Source organism: Schistocerca americana, chromosome 6 (genome assembly GCF_021461395.2).
Source record: "Schistocerca americana isolate TAMUIC-IGC-003095 chromosome 6, iqSchAmer2.1, whole genome shotgun sequence".
In the NCBI taxonomy this organism is placed as follows: Eukaryota; Metazoa; Arthropoda; class Insecta; order Orthoptera; family Acrididae; genus Schistocerca; species Schistocerca americana.
This window is the reverse complement of record NC_060124.1, coordinates 86343796-86358869: the sequence shown is the minus strand read 5'-3', so window position 1 is coordinate 86358869 and position 15074 is coordinate 86343796.

Sequence of the window (15074 nt, the reverse complement as noted above, 5' to 3'; positions counted from 1 at the left end):
ACATGATCATCTTGATATGATTGACATAGTGGATGATCAGTCATGGAAATATTTGGGATATTTCTGTGGGAAACAATTGCTGAGGTATGCCTCCTTGTCGAACAGCGATTCGACTCTTGCTGAGAGACACTTACTTATTCTTTGTGTATCAATAATTGACTGAAATTCTCGTTTCTTTAATTATTTGGTTTGATATAAATATGTATCATTTGTACACGTATGTATATGCTATAAGTAGCTATGAACAGTATGAAGGAAATTAATGATCACAGAGTTCATGGTGTCCCATAGGGTTCAGTCTTGGATCCCTTATTGTTTTTAATATATATTAATGACTTGCCACTCTGTGATCATGAAAATGCAAAGCTAGTCCTTTTTGCTGATGATACAAGTATAGTAATCACAGCCAAAAAACAAGAATCAGCTGAGGAAATTTTAAATAACCTCTTTCAGAAAATTATTAAGTGGTTCTGTGCAAATGGACTCTCAATAAATTTTGAGAAAGACAGTATATACAATTCTGTACAGTAAATGGCATAACACCATTGATAAATATGGACAGAAGTGTGTTACTAAGGTAGAATCTTCAAAATTTCTGGGTGTGTACATTCATGAGAAGTTTAATTGGAAGAAACACATTTATGATCTGCTGAAACAGTTAGATTCAGCTAATTATGATATTAGGGTTATTGCAAATTTTGGTGATAAACATATCAGTAAATTAACCTTCTATACCTACTTTCATTCAGTGCTTTCATATGGCGTCATATTTTAGGGTAATTCATCACTAAGAGAAAAAGTATTCATTGCATGGAAGAGTGTAATCAGAATAAAAGCTGGTGCCCACCAAAGATCTCCTTGCAGACATTTATTTAAGGAACTCGAGATATTCACAGGACCTTTGCAATACATATATTTACTTATGAAATTTGTTATTAATAATCCATCCCACTTTAAAAAATGTTCAAATGTGTGTAAAATCTACGGACAAACACAAACACACATGCCCCCCGCCGGGACCAGCCGCGCAGTCCATGACTGCAGCGCCTAACATCACTTGGCTAATTCCGAGCGGCATCCCACCGAAAAAAAAACAAAAAAACAGGGAAGTGCATAGTTAGAACACTAGAAGAAAGGATGATCTTCACTATTCTGGGATAAATCTGACTTTGACACAAAAAGCGGTGAATTATGCTGCCACAAAAATCGTTATTAATTTGCCAAATAGCATTAAAAGTCTGACAGATATTCAAACAGCATTTAAAATCAAATTTTAAAAAATTCTGAATAATAGCTCCTTATACTTAATTATTATTTTACATAAAGAAAATTTACATTAAAATGACATGAAATGTTGTATTCATGATCTATGGAACAAGTATTTACGTATGTAGGTATAATAGCTAGGTACATGCTGTCAAATATTAATAAGTTAATTTTCATTTTGCTACAGAGCCTACATTTTGTCAGAGTAGGTTAGCGTCCTTCCTAATGTTTTTCAGTTGTTTTCAGTGAAACTATGTGTCTTTAAATCCAGTTCACATCAGCAGTACAGAAAATGGGGCCTCTGGCGCACACTTGATAAGCTAAGAGTCGTACCATTATTAGTGTCATCCCAGTGACATCACATATCTGGCGGGAAGACCAGCGGAATGCTTTGTCTGCAGTCACAGAAACCACACAGCTTCATCAGCAGACAGGCACAAAGACAGCCAGCCAGAAGGAGAGGCAGACACACACACACACACACACACACACACACACACACACACACACACCGCCACAGACACACACATACAGACACACACACACACACACACACACGCACACACACACACGCACACACATACATACACCAATTTTTCTCTCCCACTCACAATCCTACATTTTACTGGCATAAAAACTGAAATATGCCATCGGTATGTAGCCCAAGGCCGCCATCATGCTCTGTTAGTTCAATCACTAACCCCTGTTCTCGTACTTCGTTCTATATACCTCACTGCTGCCTTCCTATTCTCATAATTTGATTGTTGATCCCAATATAAGTTACACTGATTGTTCAGTCTCTGACGTTCTGCTCCACCATCTTTGTTCTGCTAGTTTTATTTCAGTGCCGAATGAGTTTACGCTGATTAAATTGGTGAGCAGCTGCCATCTAAGTTTCAAGGCTCCAAGTGCTTCAAACGTCTACCATATTATAATGCCAATTTACATTCCATTATAGGGAATCTGTGTGTAGGTTGGATGTAATTATGAACTTCAACAGCTGATGTATCAGAATTATTTACCACCTAGGCTAAGGTGCTAAGTGGAGCAATAATATTCTCTGTCTTTTTTTTTTTTTTTTTTTTTTTTTTTTTTTTTTTTTTTTTCAAGCTCGCTCTCAGACTGACTAAAATCAATATGTCATCTGTCATAGTCCACTGGCCGACGAGAAATGTATGTGTCGATCTGAGTCGTCCTCCTTGCTAGATTTTCTGTTTTCAATACAACTACTACGAGCAGTAGGTACGTAAATACATATATAAGAATATACAGCCTACAGTTGCAGGTTAACTTTATCGTTTACCTAGGTTTCAACGTTAGAAATAACGTCTTCTTCAGAACCTGCAAAAAGTTAATATCATAATGTGCTAGTAAATTATATTAGATATGGTCATCCTACAGGATGCAACGTGTAGTATTTACATAAAATATTATTTAAATGTTTGCCTAAAACAAGCCATGTCCTAAGTCAACTTTATAAAACTTGATGCATAACCATAAGGTTTTGTCACTTCTATTAAATAAGCTGTAGCAAATTCACTTTAAGCCCGTTGTACGGGCCTCGTCGTGTGACTAGAGACTGCGGTCTGCCTCACAGAGGGCGGCGCGCATGCGCGAGACGTATAGAATCAAAATCTTATTACGCACGCGTCGGATAACATTTTTGCTATGAATTAATTTTATACTTTACTATTGTAAGTTAATTACAGTATCCAGCACGACTACGTTTTACACTCTGCTACAGAGCCTTATAAACTGGCCAACAAATCTCGTATCAACATCTGTAGGAAAGGTTCTATAATTACAGAAACTGTAATGGTCACACGTATTATGAGAATGCTAGTTCTGCAAGGTTCGCAGAAGAGCTTCTGTAAAGTTTGGAAGGTAGGAGACGAGGTACTGGCAGAAGTAAAGCTGTGAGTACCGCGCGTGAGTCGTGCTTCGGTAGCTCAGTTGGTAGAGCACTTGCCCGCGAAAGGCAAAGGACCCGAGTTCGAGTCTCGGTCGGGCACACAGTTTTAATCTGCCAGGAAGTTTCACATCAGCGCACACTCCGCTGCAGAGTGAAAATCTCATTCTGGAAACATTCCCCAGGCTGTGGCTAAGCCATGTCTCCGCAGTATCCTTTCTTTCAGGAGTGCTAGTTCTGCAAGGTTCGCAGAAGAGCTTCTGTAAAGTTTGGAAGGTAGGAGACGAGGTACTGGCAGAAGTAAAGCTGTGAGTACCGGGCGTGAGTCGTGCTTCGGTAGCTCAGTTGGTAGAGCACTTGCCCGCGAAAGGCAAAGGTCCCGAGTTCGAGTCTCGGTCGGGCACACAGTTTTAATCTGCCAGGAAGTTTCACACGTATTATGAATTGTTGTAAACCTGATATAGGCTGGAAGCTTTCGAAGTATGCCCTATTTTTTTGGATAGAGTTGTTCGTTCAGTAAATTGCCTGTATCTGTAATTAGGTGTGCATAAATTTGTAGCTCCTCAAGCGTGTCGAGTCTATAGCCCTTAACATCATGATGTAGTAGCTCTATGTCACGTAAAGGTTTAGGTGTATGAGGCATTTGCACCAGATGTTCCGCAAAGGCTGACCCCCGTGTTCCTAAGCCCTCTATTGGAAGATGTTCTTTAAACCTTACTGCTATAGCTCTGCCTGTTTGACCTATGTAATAACATGGGCAATCATCACACATAATCTTATATACGCCTGATTTCGCTGACTTATCACAGTCTTTCTCAAGGGTATGAGCCAAATTTCGCTTTAAACTATTACTCGTCGAGAAGGAAAGTTTAAAACCTGAATTTTTCAACAGGCGCCCTATCTTGTAGGAAACATTACCTATATAAGGAACCGACAACTATTTCTTGGTCTGTTCTTGGGTTTGAGTATTTGTGTTTACTAAAGTCGTTGTCCTTTTTCGCGTTTTCTTATGATACAATTACCTCACTATCTTTGGATCATAGCCATTATTCTGTGCAATACTCTCGAGAATTTGTAGTTCTTTTTCGAGGTTGACATCTTACAACGAGCTAGAAATCGCCCGATGGATAATAGAATAGAAAAACACCATTTTATGCGCTAGGGGGTGGGTTGAATCAGCCGGGATGATGATGTCTGAATAAGTTGCCTTCCGGAATAGGTTGAAATCTATTTTAGCATCTTTAATAGTCAACGTTAAATCAAGATAATTTAGTGAGCTATCAGCTGATTCCAATTCTTGTGTGAATTTTATTTTTTCATGTATACTGTTAAACGTTTAACAGCCTTTCGATGGCCGGGTTCCAAGCTGCGCTTAGCTGCAGGCTTCCGTCTTTATTGGTGTTGTCACCCATTATTATCTCGAACGTTTCTTTTTTTACTCTACCTTAGAAACTATTAGTCAATTTAATAGTTGATGTCTCTTCGAATGCAATACGATTTCTGATTTCTCAGGTTACCGAAGACGAGAACATCTCTGTGTTCAACGCAATGGTGTTCAATAGTAATCACGGTCTGTCTGACATAAAACTGTCCAAACCCACACCGTATTTCATGTATAAGTTCACGACAGAGGTAGAGGCAGTCGGCGCCTAGCCGCTGCTTGACATCCTCGTCCGCCGCAAAGCGAACGAGTGTTTCAGCGTCAGTATTTCCCGGAAACCCACCCGTACGGACATATCTATCCGCTAACAGCTATTACTCTCCATTGCCGAAACACTGTATTCTGAGGAACTTGGCTCATCGAGCGGAAGCCGTCATAGACGCTGAAACCCTGACGAAGGAACTGAACCACTTACAGAAAGTATTAAAAGAAAACGGCTACAACAACCGCTAGATTTCGCAAGCCACTTTTCCGAAAACACAGAAGCAGAGGGATGTCGAGGAGAAGTCTAGCAAGCTTGCGTTTTTGCCGTTCTGTGGCTTAATAACAGAAAAGACTAGTCGGCATCTGAAAATCCATAAAATATATTCGGTCTTCAGGTTTCCAACAAAACTTCGACATCTCACGATGCCTGTGAAAGACAATGTAGCCCTCAGAACGCCAGGAGCATATAAGGTACCATGTGGGTGTGGACACTCTTATGTCGGACAGACTGTGCGTACTATTGAAGAGCGCTAGGTACAACAAGAGAGATGTTTCGATGCCCTGAGACATTATCAGTAGCAGAGCGTGATCTAGAAAACGGACACTGCATTGCATTAATAGTTTCTGGGGTAGCGTAATAAAAGAAGCTATCGAAGTAAAAAATTTTGATAACACCCTCAATGAAGACGGCGGCATGCAACTAATCACTGCATGGTACTCGGCCATCGGAAGGTTGAAGCGGGCTCGGCGGGCGCGTAACGAAAACATTACCTTATACGGCGCTAGAGCGATCACCAGTGACGTCACGGAAGGCAGCGCTGCTATAGGAGGACGTTAGCAGCAAGCAAAAGGCAGTCACCGTGTGCAAATGGCCGAGGGTTATTCGGCCGACAGTTTGTGGAATTTAGAACACTTGACGCTGGTGAACGGTCGTGAGTTTTATCTGTCTTAGCGTTGTTTACAAAAAATGTTCAAATGTGTGTGAAATCTTATGGGACTTAAATGCTAAGATCATCAGTCCCTAAGCTTACACACCACTTAACCTAAATTAACCTAAGGACAAATACACACACCCATGCCCGAGGGAGGACTCGAACCTCTGCCGGAATTAGCAGCAAAGTCCTTGACTACAGCGCCAAGACCGCTCGGCTAATCCCGCGCGGCGTTCTTTACAATCACAATGCTTTCAGTGTCCTTGCACACAGAAGGCATTGTCTGACTTTAAGCAATTACGAATTTCCTTTTCGTTAAAAACTCCAGCTAAATCTTGTGGTATATCTGGGGCATAAGGTAGTAGTCCTCTATGTAAGGCGCTGCAATATCCCAGATAACTTGTCCATTAGTACATTCATTTTAACATCAGTTGATTCCATTTTATATGGTATACACACAGGAGTTTTAAATTCCCTTGAAATAGTTTTCAGTGCTTCCTCGTCGATTTTGCCCAGCGTCCCTCTTGCTGTTTCATCGTCGTTCCTGTGTAGGAGGAATGATAGACTTGTCTTGAAGTGTTGTCATGTAGAATGAGCTTGGCAAGCTTGCCCCAAGAGTGGGTATCGGTTCTTCCAGAAGAACTAGGCCAGGATAAGATACTAGGACTGTTAGACTGAATATGATTATTAGACTGATGACAATAGGAGAAATCTGGGCACAGGCTGCATGCAGGGTTGCCACGCGTTGTTTTTCCTGCTGACATCGTAGCACAGGCAGCAGACACTTGCATGATGTAGTGGAAGCGTCAAGTGAGTGATGCTCAGCAATGAGTGCCGCTTTTGTTCGTAGTGGTGGGATCGGCACCAATGCGTCAATAAACGGCCAGGTGAAAGGACGCAGAGAACAGCGAGGCCCACAACCGCCACCTCTTTAAATCGTAGTGTGGGGAGCTATAGGATATGAAAACGGGGCTAAATTGGTAATTGCTGAAGGGAGGCTGAGTAGTCGCTTACATATGACGAAAATAATCATGAGCAGGGTACATAATTACATATTACAGCAGGATAACGCAAGAGTCACGCTTCAGTTCACGCCACAAATGCCTTGAGGGACGCACAAATCTTCTACCGCTCAATGATTTGTCAGCTATGGGCAGATCTGAGACGTGATGAGGGAACGTATACTTTTGCACCAAACTGTAGCCGACAGTCTTCATGAACTGACGCTGTTTTTCTCTGACGTGTTACATGAAATTATTCAAATCACATTCGGAGGTTATTTGCTTTCATACCCTACGATTAGAAGAGCATTTTTGGTGGTAGTTAGAGATCCATAGACGATTCATATTTTACAAAATATTAGTGTCCATGATAAGCTGCTGTGTAAATTTTATTTAAATGTGCTACTAGTTTCTGTGTGTATGGACAATCTTCTGACATCTGATAATTCAAAACAATAGATACTATGACGTCATGGATTGCCTCAAAGAGACTTCTGCTCTTTCTTCTTAAAAAGATAACATTTTGCCGAATGGCTCCTTTTACACTGCGTCTATACGATGTACACTGTTTGATAGTTGCTAAGGAAGAACTGATCCTTGCTAAGAAGCAACCGCCAATTGCTGTGGAACAACCGCCAATTGTTACGGAACACTGGACCAACGACTGTAAAAGGAAATGTAGAGGGTGGAACGTGTTAACTGTGCACGAACGCCCTGTATGCATACGACATTCGGTATGGCGACATGTCTGAAAGCCATCAGTTTTAGTACTTACGATCGTGGATGAGAAGTTGGACCGCTGGAAGCCGGTCAATCTGCCACCGCCGGGGCGAGACTAATTTGTGTCCAAAAGCGTCAATTCGTGATTCGAAAGGTCACTGAAGGTAGGAATTCTTTGCGAAAGTGTGCCGTTGGTATTGGACCACCACACCGCCAGAGGATCGATACGTAGTCTCAATAGCAGAAAGAAACAGACACTTCAGTACTAGGCAGATCGCTGCAGACCTTACAGCTGCTACCGGTACGCGTATCCCTCCCAGGATGTCTTCGCGGCGACTAAATCAGGCTGTTTTGTACGCTCAGAAGCCTGTGAAATGCACCCCTCCTCAGCCGCGCCATCGTCGGGAAAGAGTTCGTTGGCGTAGGGAGAATTTCGGTTGGGGTCAGCAAATGTGGTCCAGAGTGATGTTCGCCGGCGAATCCCGCTTTACTGTGGCAAGTAATTCTGGCCACCAGTTACTGTGAAGGGAGAGTGGAACAGTTACACACCACAGAACGATCATGAACGTCATCTTTATGGCCTAGGCGTTATGGAGTGAGGAGACATTATCCACAATGACCGAACATCGCTGCAGATCTTTGCGCAAGGTTCCGTTAGAGCATAGCTGCATTGCAAGGAGATTATTCTCAATCATGGACGCCTGTTTAGGGGAGCAGCAGGTCCCGACTTTTTATTTGTGGACGACAATGCCCTCCCACACAAAAGATCGCTTAGATGTCGGACACATTGGAAAGCAAAGCTATTGAATGTATGGAATAGCCTGCGTACTCCCCGGACCTAAACCCTATAGAACAAGTCTGGGACGCTCTTGGCAGACGTGTTTCTCAATGAAGATCTCCCCTCCAAACCGTTAAAGAACTGAAAACCGTTTCGGGAGAGGAGTAGGACAACAACACCCCAAATACCACTCAGCATTTAGTAGACACCTTGAGTAATAGGCCCAAAACGCGCATATGTGCCAGAGGAAGGCATATTCCTTACTGACAGTCCGATATCGACCGTTATACTGGGAGTCTGACCTGTATCAAACATAAGCGTTATTTATGTCTGTTGTCCTGTTTTCCCATGTCTTGAAATCTGTACGTTTTTCGTTATAAATGTACCACTTTACCGCTATTAGATATATATTATGTTTCACGAAGTCCATCATTTCCTCCGATGCTTCCTGTCCAACAATGTCTCTGCTCCTCAGCAACTGCTAATCAGAGTACATTCATTGCGCGTGGGATTAGCCGAACGATCTAAGGCGCTGCAGTCATGGACTGTGCGGCGAGTTCCGGCATGGGTGTGTGTGTTTGTCCTTAGGATAATTTAGGTTAAGTAGTGAGTAAGCTTAGGGACTGATGACCTTAGCAGTTAAGTCCCATAAGATTTCACCCACATTTGAACATTTTGAGTACATTCATTCAAACGCTTCAGGTGGCTTCATGGTGTTGAAATTGCCTAACTGTATTTGTTGTACATCTGTACCCAACATTTTAGTGTATTCAGCACGTATGGAGACAACAACTACTTGCCGAAACCGCTAATGTCCATATTTGATGTATTTTTAAGTGAGTGTGACGAAATAAATTATTACACAAAAGTCTTCTGCTGATGTATAAGCCTGTAGAAACTGCTTGTAGCAGAATGGTACAGATTTACTTGAACTTCAGTAAAAGATCAACTTGCTACATACAAAAGTGTAAATTTGAAATCAAAGTCTTACACAAAACAAATCTTTACTTCCCTTTAAATAATTTTCTGTGTAGCACCATACAGTATATTAAATATTCGTCGCAGGAAAGCGGTCACGAAAATATTCATCAAGGAACTTCGGTATTATTCACTGTACATATCAGGTTGGGTTTCTCTCGAAACGTTTCCCTTCTACTCAAAAAAATCAAATAGGTCGCACAAATATACTCGCTGAGAGTTATAAAAAAAATCAAATAGGTAGCACAGATACGCTCACTGAGAGTTATCGTTCCCTTAGCCGGCCGGAGTGGCCGTACGGTTCTAGGTGCTACAGTCTGGAACGGAGCGACCGCTACGGTCGCAGGTTCGAATCCTGCCTCGGGCATGGATGTGTGTGATGTCCTTAGGTTAGTTAGGTTTCATTAGTTCTAAGTTCTAGGCGACTGATGACCTCAGAAGTTAAGTCGCATAGTGCTCAGAGCCATTCGTTCACTAAATGTCCTGTAAACATTAGAGCACTCGTATCTATGCAACTGAAGATAATTTTTTATATCATCTTCGTCCCTCCTCACGTCAATTAACACAAATCAGCTTGCAGCAGAAAAAAATATAGATGCATTTACGCTAGCTATATTATCGAACCTTTCAAGAAAGAAATGACACAAGAGCAGAACAGTTCCCTATCGGTGGCTTTTGTTAGGCCAGACACCGAGAGAGATCTTTTACCATCGCAAAAATAGAACAATAGCGCTCTCCCGCTACCGTTCCCGATTTGGAAAACAACGTGAAGAAAAATACTAATCAGTCAACTCTATGGCATAAGTAATACTACTACCTAACATAATAAACTGAATGTAAACACCAGCATATACAACAAACTATAGTAAGTTAATGAACTTACAATTTTATTAGCACTGAATTTGTAACAGTTTGCTTTTATCATCCAAAGACATACCCGTTTTTTATTCAGTCGAATACAAGTCACTAACTTATACATACGTACCAAATGCTTTCTTACCGACAGAAGCACCTTGGACATAAAAATAAGTGAAATGGTTTGGAACTTTGTGAAAGAAGTAAACTGAATTTTTGAAATATATTTTTGTTCTTCATAGTTGATAAGGCTGACGAGACTTCTCGCCCATCAGACTGATAACTGAGAATGATGTCTTTCGAATTTGGTTGTAAGTTATTTGACAGTCACAGTGACGGGACAGAAGATAACAGCAGCGTTCGCCTACCTGGCAGGTGCTCTCCAGATAGTGCGAGAGGGCAGATTACGCTGCAAAAAAAAATAGATCTCTGATATCAGCCTTACCAATGTTTCTTTTATCTTTGCGACACTGAATTCCTGTTCATCTACATAATTACACGTACATACAGTTCTGATACTGAGATTCAAGACTTCGTTACGAGAAATGTTGCAATAGTATAATTTTCAAAATAATTTATTGTAACAATCCCATTAGCAATTTATCAAACATAAAAACTAATTTCGACCACTTAATGATTATCTTCAGATCTGATTATTCACGAGTTGTGAGAATTCAACAGGGCTATCAAACTACTGCTCTCTGAAGATAAACGTAAACAAGAAAGTGAAATAGCGAAACATACAGCTATTGGATATAGCCATAACAGCACCATAGTATACACCCTAAAACAATAATTCCAGAACAATCATATCACAAAAAACAAAAAGAAAATTCGATCTTCCACACAATCAGTTGCGTGTAGTATTTCATATCACATTGCCAATGTCTTCAAAGGAAAAGGGATGAACATATCCATCGACAGCAAGACTAGGCAGAAGTTACCTCACAACAGCAACACAACCCAATTCACCATATGAGTGTGTAAAAATTGAATGTTTGGGCTGTTTCTACGTAGGCTAGACAGATAAATCGTTTGAGATTAGATTCAAAGAACGCATGGCAGTACTTAAAACCAAAAAATACCACATATCAGGAATAGCTTTCCACCTGCACGAAACAAAACAAGTAGCAACATCCTGCGTATCTAAGCTAAAAATGAAAAACTGGACATACTTGAAACAGTCCAGATGTACAAACACTAAAGAAAACAAGCTATATCAATCTTAAGAGACGAAAATTACAATGTTTACAGTAGCATCAAATCTGTTTTCAAGAACGATCTACATTATTAAATTTGCAATGTGAACGCACACTCACACAACCTCTACCTTCCCCTTCGTATTTACCATAAATATTTGGTTATAATACCATGACATTCCGCAAATGAACAATGGAATGGCCTCATTTGCAAAAATACCAGCACACCAACAGCTTGTACCCTGGGTCTGCCCTCCACCCCCTCTCTCTCTCTCTCTCTCTCTCTCTCTTTCCGGCCCTCTCTTTCTCTCTCTGCCTCCGTCCTATCCTTTATGTTTTCCATGAATTAATTTAGTTATTTACTCTGTGCCTGTCCACCCCTTCACACTTTCCATGAATTAATTTAGTAGTTTTCCGGTTTTCTTTGATATTTTCCAATATATATCCAATTCTTTGTCACAATCGTTTCAGCCTCTATTTCTGGGCCCCTACCAAGTCGTTATTCATGTATAATTATAAACTTGACAGAAAAGGATTTGTAAATCCACTCAAAATATTTATTCTAACGTATGTATTCATTAACTCAGCCAAAGCTCCCCACAATCCTCTCAAATTTACTCTGAAATAATACTGTTGTTTTGCTGTATAAACTTGGTACTTTGAGATAATGATTCTGTTTTGCTATATATTCCTTGAACTTAGTAGTTTTCAGACACGTGGCACATTTCAAAATTTCAAAAGTTATTTTGCATAATTATTTAAAACAATGTATGTTAGTAATTTTATCCTTATATTTCTATAAACTTCAAGTGCTGCAGTTTTGTTTACAAAGTATGACAGTTTATATGTGACAGAGAAAGGAGCCTGTGACCACTGTGGTATTCTATTTTAGTTGTTTGTTTTCACATTTAGATATACATTTAATTTTGAGTCAAAAACCTCCCCAAAACCATTTCATACAATAGTGTTTGGTTTCTCCACTACACAGTGCCACAGGTTACCCCAAAGTCGTAACACAACACAAAAGTCGTACTAACACATATACATCCACCTGCTGATGGAGGTTTAAACCTTAAAACTGTGTTGTCGATATGGATAAATAGTGACTGGTAAAGTAAACTTGTTGTATCATTCAATTTGACTGCTGGCATGGTTTAGCCATTTTCGCGTTGGCCTTCCCAGTAACTGTAGTTTGAGGACGAAACCACTGAGTTATTCTACTCTCTTTGTGCTTTATGCAAGCACCAGTATGAAGCATCCGTTGAAATTTGGAAGCGGCCTCATACCGTTACGATGGAATTGTATACAGCACAAGGTGAACGTTACTACCTTGCCTAACACAACAACATATGAATCAAAGTTTCTCTCCATAACAAACCAATATTTACGATAATTTCCTGGGGTAACCGAAATTCTCAGCGTCACCGTCTTTTCGATAAAATTTAATCTAATTTTTGGCTACAAATTACGAGTTTCAGGTTTCCCAAATAGTTACGCCATACACTGGTGCACTTGCTAAACATGTCTTTCGAAGCTTGTCCATAACGTAATAACAAACTTGAATGTTTCTGAGAATTTATGTTGTGATAAGAACATTAATTATCCTATAGATTCGATTACACAAGAGTTACAAGAAATGCTACATATTCAACATATTTTCTAAAATTTTATTTAAGTAATTGTTCACGAAATTTATTTGTTGACTAAATGAAAATTTGTTGTCATGTTTCTATAACCTACTTAACTTGTCATAAATATATTAATATGGTATAAAGACCTAATTATTTGTTGTCTTATACATTTGGCATATTTCTAAATTTCAAAAGTTATGTTTCAAAATTACTTGAAACAATCAATGCAACTAATTTTTTCATTATACATATATTTTAGTTGCAGCTTTGTTTATATTGTTCTCTATGAAAACATGAAGACAATATAATTACAACTTTGAACTATTACCGTTTCTGAAAAACAACAGAAGGTCATGTTCTAATAAACAGAACTAAATCCATTCCAGTTCACTCGGCTGTGGTTATTGAGTCGCCATTGTCATGTACCTCGTGCGCCAAGCGCACGTTCTTTATTTCAATTTGTAGTTGCGCGAATATTCTTTTGCCTTTAAATACATACTCTATAAAATATGAATCTCACAAAAGAGGTGCGCTTACGGAGAAACTCTCTGTTGTATAAAATGAGTGATTGCTGTAAGTTTTTGATCTGATGGCAACAAACACAGTACAGTGTTATAGCGACAAAGCTTCTTTACCACGAAATATAAAACCCAGGCTCTCTATTCCATCACTAGACAAAGAAGACATTGAGTCTGAGCTTTTGAAATTTTACGCAGATGAGTATTAACTTTTACTCATAATATTCTTCTTTTATAGTTTTAGTCTACGTCGTCCTGTTTCTGCAATGTTAAGCGTGTACACGAAACAGTAGTGTCTAATGCTGGAAAGACAAGTAATTCAGAATCATAACTGCAAGAGCGATTCTTACATAAAACAGGGAAAGGGAACATTATGTCTCGCGTTCGGCGCATCAAGAGATTAAACATCTACGAGCTGTCAGGTGAGTAATACTCAGCCATTTTCTAGAACTATCTCACGGTCTTCAAATCGATGTCAAGTGCTAAAAGAGAACTGATAAACTGATAGTCTCATTCACAAGCATCCTCGTTAGCGGTTCTCCTGAAATGGTGATCATCCCATAGCCATAAAAGGCACTCTTTCGTCCCGATTTTGCTGCAGCACGATGCACAATGGCCTGTGCTGAGGCTCAAGTCGTCGGCTTCACTGGCGCTGTTTGGCCATTTTCTGATATCAGACATTCCTTTTACAAGGCTGTCCCAAAAAACATTTAGACCATGTGTTGGTAAAGATGTCGAATACACAGCAGTTATCGAAGCTTTTTCTTCTGTCATCTAATTTTAGAAATGGAGTATTCAAGTTGTAATAGAAAGATACTTTTTATTTCACAATTAAAAATGATTTTCTACAATTGTACTACCACTATTGTGATTTAAGGCATGCTCCTAGAACCAGAATGCTGATAAGATGACAAGTATATGAATAAAATCGACGTCATAAAGAGACACTAACTTCCGCAATTTTGGAAAAATACGTGCTCTTGCTGCATGGGCGTCGAGTTGATGTTGATGTCTATGTTAGTCAAACCAATCCCTAGGCTATTAAGCCGTTGCAGTAATGAAAACTCCCAGGTTTACAGTCACATATAATCGCACAATGTGGCGAGCCAGACAGCTCATTACTTATGATGAAAAATGCACCCACAGCTATGATTCGGTAAACACTGCGACAGTCATCTTCGTGGAGTTAAGGTGATTTCAATGGGGCTAATGCATTTGTGAGAACATTTTTCATAGTTCCAGATTACCATTATCTATCCTATTTTCAAACTTCAGGGAAACGCGAGCACGTTGGCCATAGAGGCACGATGGTCGTTACATTGCACCACCGATAAAGACGGTTGGTGGCAACAATGCCATCGCCTTTCTACAAACGCGCTAGGGCAGACAGATTCTCGAGCGAGGTAGGTCACACATTTTATGTTTTCTTGTTAATGAAAGTAAATTTTCCTTCCTCGATATATGTTGTATACTCCAGGGTAACGCTCTCACGAAACATGCAACTACAACGATTGAAGTCCATAGATTAAGGATTGTTTTGAAATTGTGTACGGTGATAAATTTTTAAAGCGTTTTCTTAAGCGAACTATTATAATTCCGATATAGCGATGGGGCACAATCGCCCACTTAAATAAGGGCAGGT